An 11,551-nucleotide genomic window follows, 5' to 3' on the forward strand; every position below is an offset into this window, starting at 1 on the left:
GTTAGTAAGAGAAACTTAATTTGGATCAACAATCATTTACTAAGCACTGTATTAAGTTCTGGGAATACAAATTCAAGTAAAAAGGAAGTACTGATTTCAAGGAGTTAACACACTAATGGGGGAAAATAATATAATACCTAAAAGAAGGCTGAAGGGGAGGGAAGGAGGAGGCACCTGGACAGGACCATAGTAAAGATAATCCAAGGAGTCTGAAGTAGAATGAAGAAATGAAGAGGCTGGACATTTTCCTTAAAATAAAAGTTTTGACGAAACATAAGTGATTGCAAGGGATAATGCTGTGTAAAAATTATCCTGGCATGGATTCTGTCAATACAAAGTGATTATTAAATAAAATTAAATTTTCAAAAAAAATAAAATAAAATAAAATAAAAGTTTTGAGAGGAACCAAGCAGAGAAAGTGGGGGGGCAGCAAAGGTGAAGAGGACTTTCACTGTGAGAATTCTAGAGGTGGGGTGAACTTCCAGGATGATTCCATTTCTGTAATAAATGGCAAAGGGAAAACAATAGTGGAGAGTTAAACTGATTTGCTAAGGAAGAGATCAGAGTAGAAGTGATAGACTAAAGTTATCACATCTCACCATGAAGCAAACAGTGTTTAATGACTTGGTCAGGATTTCACAACTAGGAAGTATCTGAGACCAGATGTGAACTCAGGAAGAAGAGAACAGGGGTATTGGTAATAAGATACAAAGAAAAATGGAATGGTTTTCATGCAAAGATGATAGCAGATCAAGGAATTTCTGACTTGAAGAATATGAAGGGAATATCTAAAGGTACACAAAATCAAGAGAATGACAGTCTCTATGTATAAAAGAAGTAGATCTGAGAAGCAGGTCATGGGGACTGAATAGACTGAGAGACTTGGGAAGTCACAGTATTTGAGGAAACATAACTACATATATTGAAGTCTTTTAGTGTGAGGGTGGAAGTTGGGAGTGGAAGGAAAAACCTCAAGCCAAGCACTGAACTCCCTGAGGAAAAAGGAAAAATGACCTGGAGGTTGGTCACTAGCCATGATCAGTTTTGGTGGTAGTAGCGTTAGAGTAGAAGTAACAATGGAGAATATTCTGGCTCACCCTGTATGATTGTAGTGTGAGTGTGTAGGATGTATGAGAGAAAACATAGCTGCTATTAGAGAAAGAGTGGCTAGGAAATCAGGAAATCTGGTCTAAGTGACTCCTGGGACACAAAAGGAGAAAGAAAAGAAAAGACTTAAGATGACATGAAATTTGGTAATTATATATTAGGCATTCCAGAGAGCACAGCGGATGGACTAGGCTAATCTGGAGTAGGACCTTGCAGGTGATGTCAATGAGAATCAGGGAAAAGAGCAGAGATTAGGAAAGTGGATTTAAGGGTAGTTGGTGTGGTCTCTGAATAACAGTAGAAAGGAGAAAGTAACAACATGGCTAGTATTGAGGAATGAATGCTGGCAGAATTCCCCATCAGAGGTGAGGAATAGGTCCATTGAGGCAGACACAGGATTAAATTATTCATAGAACTTCCTTGAAGCCCATTTTGGGGTCAGGATGTATTGTTTTATCCTGAAGGACTCCTAGGTACCATAGAAATCAGTAGCAGAAAGATGTATGGTCCCCAGTAAGGAAGCAGGCAAGATATTGAGCAGATAGGTCTTGAGAAGTCCCTAGCTTGTCAGTAGACAACTAACTTGGGCTACTAACATAGCTTCCCAATGTGCCTCCTTGACTTAAGGTTCTTTCTGTCCCATCCATTACCAAAGTACAAATCTTGCCGCATCATTCCCTTGCCCCATAAATGTCATTGACTCCCTTTAACTACCAGAGTCAAACACAAACTTTTCTGTTCAGCATTTAAAGACCTTCCCAGATTGACTCCAACCTAGCCTGCTAGCTTTCCTATTCTCTTCCATATACTTTTGGCCAGCAAAATTGAACTTCCGATTGTTCTTCCCATAGGACAAGGCATTTCCATCTGTCAGGATGTTCGTTTATCATCCTTACCATCCCCAAATGAAGTATACATTTTTGCTAGTTTTACTGCTCTCAATTAACTTTCTCCTCTTTCAATAACTACAGAGATGGGAGAGGAGAGAATGAACAAGCTCTGCTGCCAATTTAAAAAAAAAAGAAAGGCAAGGGGACATATTTTTGAGTAGGTGGAAGGAAAGATAAGAAATTTAAGGAAACAGGAGAAGAGGAAGCAAAATAATCAGCAAAATGAATCAATCCCACGTCTGACTTGTTTTTTCCTTTAATAATCAATTAGTGATGAACAAGTCAGGAAGGATGAGCAGCCTTATACAATCCAGTCACTGAAAAGCAATCCAAGAAGTAGTTAGAAAAAGAGGGGACATTTTCCCACTCTAAACTAAACTGTTTAGCTCCTTGAGAGTCAAGACTCTTTTTCCTTTCTTTAATCCCCAACATTTAGCATAGTGTTTGGTACATAGTAGACATTTAATAAAGGCTTACTGTCTTGAAAGCTTAGAAAGTTGGCCCTAGCACCTAAGCTTCCCACAAGCACACACATACATCCCATCCAAATGTATTCCCCAGAAGCATTTGAAACTTTAATTGCAGGGACTCCTTTACTCACTCCTGGAAAGGGGAAAACAAATGGTAGGCTAAAACAACTGAACTTTGTCTTTCCTAAAACTCCCATGGGGAGCAGTCAGTGAAGCTTTGGCAGAACCTAGACCTATGCCTAAATACTGTTGGGTGGCAGCCAGAGTCTGGGAGAAGAGAAGGATATCTGAATAGTAAGATAATATGATGTATTATCTTATTGCTTTTATTGATTTTAAGCAAAAAGTAGAAAAATAGTATACAGTATATCTCTCTGTGTGGGTGCCCAATCCATTCCAAAATGATGCACCCAAGGTTCACCCAGTGAACTATAGCAAAGGCAAAAAAGAGGCAGGATGGTCCAGTGGATAAAGGATCAGAGCTAATCTGATTAGGTGAATCCATATTAATCATACTTCTTAGAGTACTGAGATGAGCTCAACCCCTTACAGAAAGGGAGATGGGAGATTATTAGATTGTGAATTTCGTCAGTAGATTGTGAGCTCCTTGAGGACAAGTACTGGTTTTTTGTAGTGCTACTAGAACAGAGATGGTCATATTTACAGATGGACCATATTAAAGGTCAAGGAGTTCACAATCTTATGGAGAAGCTCACAATCTAATAACATCCCAGTTCCCTCATTTAGCATACTGTCTGGAACATAGTAGGCACTTAAATGTTTATTGATTGATTTTTTTGCAAAAAATCATCCAAGCTCTGATAACTCTTTTCTAACACTGTCCCTTCAGGAGGGTTGAATGCATAATCATAAAAGTTAGTAATATGGTACTTCGTAGGGTAAATTGTTTTCCATGAAAAGAATTAGGTGAGTGGTTGGCAGTACCATCTTCTGTTTATACAGTTATATACATCCTTAATATATATCATCCTTTATGCTCTCTTCCTTTATTGAAGTACATCATCAGGAAGCAAAACATCTGGACCATGTTATCTTCCCATGTTACTGTTATCATTAGGTCATAATTTAAAGTGATGCTTTTCATCTTTAGAGAGGACTGATAAAAGGTTTTGAACATTTGAGTACCTTTTATAAAATTTTCAGGAAGATGTATCTATCTGCCCTGCTCTCCAATGCCCTTGATACAAGGACACATTTAATAAATTATTTTCTGAATTTAGTTCTAGGAAACCATTTTCTTCTAAAGCTCTGTATGGGGTTTTTTTCAAGCAAGGAACACCATGCATCTCAGCATGTTTCTCTTTAAGTTTAGAATCTAATTTAGTGACCCATGGCAGGCATTAGCTCATCTCAAGGACCTGCCAACTTTTACTCCCCATGCTCATCTTAGTATATTTCTTTTCTGTTTCTATCCTTAATTGTTCTATTTTACATTTATTTTTCATTCTATGAGATACCTCAAAGGGCAATAGAGAGGTGCATGGTAAGCATAAGTAGACTGCAGCAAATTCTAACCAATGATTTGACTGAAAGAAGTATTTTCAAGAAGGTTATCCAGGAAATATATGATGCTAAAAAAGGAGATGGCTAAGTCAGTAATGAGATCAAAGGATAATATGTGGCACCTCACATGTTGCACTGGTACTTAAGAAATGGTAAAAGACCTAGAGAACAGCCTCTAGCTGTTGAGAGGATTTTTTGTGAATTTCTGATTCAATATGGACAAAAATCATATAAGATAAGAAGGCATAGGTGGATTTCAGCTTACAGCATTAGAGCTAGCCCCCACATCAATAAGATTATGGATCCATTGAAGTAAGCCACCTCAAAAATTTTTTAGAAAAGAAAGGAGGGAGGGAGGATGGAGGGAAGAAGAGAGAGAAAAGGGAAGGAACAGAAAGGAAGGGAAGAAGGAAGGGAGGAAGGAAGGAAGGGAAAGAAGGAAGGAAGGAAGGAAGGAAGGAAGGAAGGAAGGAAGGAAGGAAGGAAGGAAGGAAGGAAGGAAGGAAGGAAGGAAGGAAGGAAGGAAGGAAGGAAGGAAGGAAGAGAAAGAAGGAAAGAAGAGAAGGATGGAGGGAAAGAGAGAGGAAGGGAAGAAGGGAAGAAGGGAGGGAGGGAGTATGTACTTCCCTCATGGAATCATTAAAAGGATCAAATAATATAATATTTGTAAAGGGTTTATCACTTTGTTTGGTCCATAGTAGATACTAAATAATGTCTGTTGTATTCCAAGCACATACAAGAGAGCAACTGGCTGATTATACCAAACTGAATAAACATAGAATTTTAATAGGAAGTAGCAAGCACATGAATTTTCAAGGTAATTTCTACTCATTTCAGACAAACTAATCCATCAAAAATGACTTCTATAAATTGAGAATGTAATTCCTAACAATGAAAGGCAGAATAGTGGATAAAAGACCAGCCTTGGAGTCAGGAAAAAACTAGATTCAATTCGGGCTCCTGACACATAGTAACTGTAACCATGGAAAAGTAACTTAACCTTTCAATGTTCCAGGCAATTCTCTGAAAGTACATTACAGAAGAGATTTCAACCTACAGGAGAGAATTTCCATAACAGAAATTTCTCCATGCTGATTAAATCGCAGACTTAAGACACCCCAAAAAATTTTATTGTAAATCTAAAGATAAAAATCACATATCAATTCATATAAACAGGATGGAATTATATTAAATCTCCAGACCCAGAGTTGACCCTAATATGAAGCCACATAGAAGTAATACAAGTAGAGATAGATAAAGAAATGAGACAATGGGCAGACAGAGAAATACAGACACAGAGAAAAAAAGAGACAGACAGGCAAAGGAAAACACAAAGTCAGAGAGAGTTGCCCAAAGAAAAAGTGAAAAGTTAAAGGCTCTGTCCACCAAGAAGGGAGCCAAAAGAAGGAAGAGAGGGGTGTGTGGGGGTATGTGGGGGTGTATGAGACAGACAGACAAATGGATAGAGAGGAAGAAACAAGAAGAGAGAGAAGGAAAGAGAAGGAAGGAAGGAAGGAAGGAAGGAAGGAAGGAAGGAAGGAAGGAAGAGAAGGATGGAGGGAAAGAGAGAGGAAGGGAAGAAGGGAGGGAGGGAGTATGTACTTCCCTCATGGAATCATTAAAAGGATCAAATAATATAATATTTGTAAAGGGTTTATCACTTTGTTTGGTCCATAGTAGATACTAAATAATGTCTGTTGTATTCCAAGCACATACAAGAGAGCAACTGGCTGATTATACCAAACTGAATAAACATAGAATTTTAATAGGAAGTAGCAAGCACATGAATTTTCAAGGTAATTTCTACTCATTTCAGACAAACTAATCCATCAAAAATGACTTCTATAAATTGAGAATGTAATTCCTAACAATGAAAGGCAGAATAGTGGATAAAAGACCAGCCTTGGAGTCAGGAAAAAACTAGATTCAATTCGGGCTCCTGACACATAGTAACTGTAACCATGGAAAAGTAACTTAACCTTTCAATGTTCCAGGCAATTCTCTGAAAGTACATTACAGAAGAGATTTCAACCTACAGGAGAGAATTTCCATAACAGAAATTTCTCCATGCTGATTAAATCGCAGACTTAAGACACCCCAAAAAATTTTATTGTAAATCTAAAGATAAAAATCACATATCAATTCATATAAACAGGATGGAATTATATTAAATCTCCAGACCCAGAGTTGACCCTAATATGAAGCCACATAGAAGTAATACAAGTAGAGATAGATAAAGAAATGAGACAATGGGCAGACAGAGAAATACAGACACAGAGAAAAAAAGAGACAGACAGGCAAAGGAAAACACAAAGTCAGAGAGAGTTGCCCAAAGAAAAAGTGAAAAGTTAAAGGCTCTGTCCACCAAGAAGGGAGCCAAAAGAAGGAAGAGAGGGGTGTGTGGGGGTATGTGGGGGTGTATGAGACAGACAGACAAATGGATAGAGAGGAAGAAACAAGAAGAGAGAGAAGGAAAGAGAAGGAAGGAAGGAAGGAAGGAAGGAAGGAAGGAAGGAAGGAAGGAAGGAAGGAAGGAAGGAAGGAAGGAAGGAAGACAGTACCTGCCCTCAAAAAGTTTACACTCTAACATAACAACATATATAAGGTAGTATTGGCTAGGGAGAGGTATTTTGGTTTAGAAAGTTACAGGGATAGTGAAGGGAACCATAGGGGAATAGATTATCATGTTTTTTCCTAGCAGCAGTAACAGTATTAATTGCTGGGAGACTGTTGGATGATGGCAAGGAAATGATTGTGTATAGGCAGGGTCACCAAGTTATAGTGGGCTCTACTTCAAAAGTAGAAAGTAATACTAACATTTCTATTAGGACCCTCAGATTTCTAAAATACTTGTCTCCCAACAACTCTTCAAGGTAAGCTATGTAGATATTATTGTTCCCATTTGACAAATGAGGTAACTGAGGCCCAGAGAGATGAAGTAATTTATCTTTGGTCTCCCAGCTTGTGTCAGATTTCCCTAACTCCAAATTAAGTGTTCTTTCCTTTGCTCCCACACACAGTCTCTTAGGACACCCCTATAGAATCAAATATAAAAAAATTAGATTTATGTCCCAAAATATAAAGATGCTATATTATTCTGCTTCAGAATAACATAAATTATCCTCATTTGAGGGAATCAAAAACACTCTAAAGAACTCAGCCACCAAAAGAGCTAAGCTAGTTCAAGCCAAATTAACTGAACTATATTTTTAGATGATTTTGAAAAGTAGCCTAAAGACAATAAAAATGCTGATAGTGCACTTACTGTGATGACCATGGGACACAGAAGTTCTTCTTAACAAAGGACAACTTATTGCCTACATTTTTAAAAATAAATTTGTATTAATGTCTTTTGTGTTTTACATCATCAGAATTTTCCCAGATTCTCTTCCCCTTCCCCTCCCATAAAGACATCCCACATAACAAATGATATTTTATAAAGAAAAGAAATAAGAGAAAGCTGTCAGCAAAACCAGTCAACACACTGAAAGCATCTAAAAATACATGTAATATACCACACCCATGAACCTCCACCTCTACCAAGGAGAGCAGGGAGGGTGTCTTTTCATTCTCTTTTGGGGATCATGTTTGTTCTTGATCATTTTGAAACATTCACTTTTGATTGGTTTTCTGATTTTTTTTAATACACATTGTTGTAGTCATTGTGTATATTGTTTTCTTCTCTCCAGAGGCTTTCCTCAGCACTGGACCATGTAAATCTGTCCATGTTAATCTATACTCATCATATTTATCATTTCTTACAGTATGATAGTATTCCATTAAATTCATATGCCACAATTTGTTTAGCCAAATCATTAGGTGACTTCATTACTTCCAATTCCTTGCTACCTCAAAAACTACCATCAGAAAAAATGTTCTGCTGCAAAGGGAGTTTTTCCTTTTATCAATGATCTATCTCCTTGGGATAAAAATCTAATAATGGAATCTCTGGGTCAAAGGAAAACACAAATGGTGGTATTACAAAGCAAATCAGGGGAACATGGAATATTTTACCTGTTAGATTTATACTTAAGGGAAGGATTTATGACCAGAACAGAAATAGAAAGTATTAGCACAGGTAAAATGCATAATTTTAATTACATCAAATTTAAGAGGTTTTGCTCAAACAAAACCAATGCAGCCAAGATTAAAAGGAAAATAGAAAAGTGAAAGTTTTTATAGTAAGTTTCTCTGATAAAGGTCTCATTTCTCAAATATCTAGAGAACTTGGTTAAATTTAGAAGAATACAAGTCATTCCCCAATTGATAAATGCTCAAAGGATATGAACAGGCAATTTTCAGATGAAGAAATCAAAGTTATCTATAGACATATGAAAAAAAAAAGGCTCTACAGGGTCTGTATTTTAAAGAAATCATAAAAAAGGAAAAGAATCCACCTGAAAACATTTGTAGCAGCCCTTTTTGTAGTGACAAGGAACTGGAAATTGAGTGGATGCCCAACAGTTGGGAAATGGATGTATAAATGATGGTATATGAATGTTATAGAATATTATTGTTCTGTAAGAAATGACAAGCAGGCTGATTTCATAAAAGCCTGGAGAGACTTACATGACCTGATGCTAAGTGGAGTAGAACCAAGAGAATGCTATACAGCAACAACAAAATTATGTGATGATCAACTCTGATGGACATGGCTCTTTTCAACAATGAAGTGACTCAGGTCAGTTCCAACAGACTTGTGGTAAAGAGAGCCATCTGAATCCAGAAAGAGAACTATGGGGATTTAATTTGGATCACAACATAGCATTTTCACTTTTTTGTTGTTTGCTTGGTTTTTATTTATTTTCTCATTTTTCTTTCCTTTTTGATCTGATTTTTCTTGTGCGGCATGATAAATGTGGAAATATGTGTAGAAGAATTGCTTATGTTTAATATATATTCGATTGTTTGCTGTCTAGAGAAGGGGGTGGGGGGAAAAGAGGGAGAAAAATTTGGAACACAAGGTTTTGCAAAAGTGAATGCTGAAAACTATCTGCATATATTTTGAAAGTAAAAAGCTATTATAAAAAGAGGAAAGAAAAAAGAAAAAATGTTCTAAATCACTATTGATTAGAGAAATGCAAATTAAAACAAATCAGAAGTACTACCTCACATTTATCAGATTGATTAACATGACAGAAAAGGGAAATTACAAACATTGGAGGAAAGGTGGAAAAATTGGGACATAAATATACAGTTAGTGGATTTGTAAATTGATCTAAACCATTTTGCAGAGCAATTTGGAACTATGTCCAAAGGGATAGAAAAATGTGCATAACCTTTACGCCACTATATCACTACTAGATCTGTACCCTAAAGATTTTTTTTAAAAAATTAGAAAAAGGAAAAAGAACTAAATATACAAAAACTCAATTGGACATTGAGGAAATGTCCATCAATTAAGGAATGGCTAAACAAATTGTGGTATATGATTATGATGAAATACATTGTGCTATAAGAAATGATAAGCAAAATGTTTTCAGAAAAACCTGAAAAGACTTACATGAACTAATATAAAGAAAATGAGTACAACCAGGAGAACATTTTACCCAGTAAGAGCAATATTACATGATGATAAACTGTTGTGAATGACAACTATTCCCAACAATACAAAGATCCAAGACAATTCTGAAGGACTTATGATAAAAAATGCTATCTACCTTCACAGAAATAACTGATAGATTAAAGCATACTTTTAAAAAAAAATTTTTCTTTATTATTCTTATGGAGTTGGGTGTTTTTGTCTCTTTTCTTTTGCAATATGACTAATGGAAATGTTTTATAATAATCTATATTAAGTTGCTTGCCTTCTCAAGGAGAAAAGAGGAAAAGAACATTAAAAATCTTTGTTTAAGGATAGCTAGGTGATATAGTGAATAGAATACCAGTCCTGAAGTCAGGAGACCTGAGTTCAAATCCAACATCAGAAATTTGACATATACTAGTTATAGGACTCTGGGCAAATCACTTAACCCCAACTGCCTCACTGGGGAAAAAAAAAATCTTTGTTTACATATAATTGAGGGAAAAAAATAAATTAAATAATTAAATGTAAATTAAATTAAATGTAAAAGTCACTTAATATCTTTTAGCCTCAGGTTTCTCATCAGTAAAATGAGGATAACAATAACACAGGTTTGTTATATGAATTAAATGAAATAACCTTTAAAATGATTATAAATCCTTAGAATTCTACATGCTAACCATTATAATTATTATATTTAAAGTCTATTTTTTAAAATGACTCATATGCACTTTTAAATCTATACTTGTGTTTTTCCTCCGAGGAAAAAATGGGAAGGTGCAGCTAGCAAAAAACTGCTAAATGAATAATGTTTCAGTCACTGTTGTTCTCCTTTAGCTCACAGTCTGTTAATCACTAAAATGTATTCAAGACAAGCTCTCACCCCATTTGAGAAACATTTCATTTTCTACATAATGTTTTATCCTTTGGGAAAACCTGGCTTCCATTTTATGCAGCATGAAGACAGGGATATTGTTGACTACTTGAAACAATAACAAAAAAAATCACCCTGAAAAACAAAGTAAGCCTTCATATATTCACTGGTCCCTAAAGAGTTTGTACATGATGGTAATTACAATGATGTCCAGATTGGGGATGGGGATAGAGGTGACTCCACATTTGGGGTGGGGATAGAGATGATTCCACATCTGGATGGGAGAGAGAATATTCAAGATCATAGAATCATATTATGATTGATAGAGAATTGGAAGGAAACTGAGAGGTCCCATCAGAGTCATTTATTAACAATCATTTATTAAGCACCTACTATGTGCCAAGCACGGATCTAAAAGCTGGAAATACAAAGAAAGGCATAAATAGTCCCTGGCTTATAAAAGCTTACATTCTAATGGGGGGGAGGGGGAGGAAAGAGAATATGTAATAAAAGTACATAGAAGGCCCTCCAGTCAAGGAGGAGCAAGGGAAAGTCCCAACTGGGGATGACCTCTTGTAGAAGGCAGGATTTGAGTTAAGACTGACTAGAAGGAAGCAAGGGAAGCTAAAGAAGCAGTATCATAGAGGAAGAACATTTCTAACATGGAGGACAAAAGGCTCAAAAAAATAGAATGTCATGTCAGAAAGTTCTGAATTCAAATCCCATCAGGAAATGTCTCTTTTTTTATCTTTGCATACATAGTCCCAGCACAGGCATGCAGTAGGTGGTTAATGAATAATATAATAAAATATTAATTTTTATATATAACAATATAATAAATAAAATAACAAAAATTAAAAATAAACAGCTGTTGTTGTTTATTCTTCATTCTCAAAGAAGACCATGACATTGGAAAGGTAATATCTTGACTTGCAAGTGAATTGGATTTAAGTGAGAGAGTACTGAGCAAAGTCATCTTTCTTTCTCTCCCAGAACCATTTGGGCCCAGTGACCAGATATAGCTCAGGATGACTGGAGATGGCCCCAGATGCAATGGAAGACCCAGGCCTTTTTATTTATTTATTATGGGCATTTCCCATAATCTGAGCCTAGAAGATCAAGGATGACTAGAGTAATGAAACATAAGTAGAAATTCAACAGG

The sequence above is a fragment of the Antechinus flavipes genome, chromosome 2 (genome assembly GCF_016432865.1).
Source record: "Antechinus flavipes isolate AdamAnt ecotype Samford, QLD, Australia chromosome 2, AdamAnt_v2, whole genome shotgun sequence".
Lineage (NCBI taxonomy): Eukaryota > Metazoa > Chordata > Mammalia > Dasyuromorphia > Dasyuridae > Antechinus > Antechinus flavipes.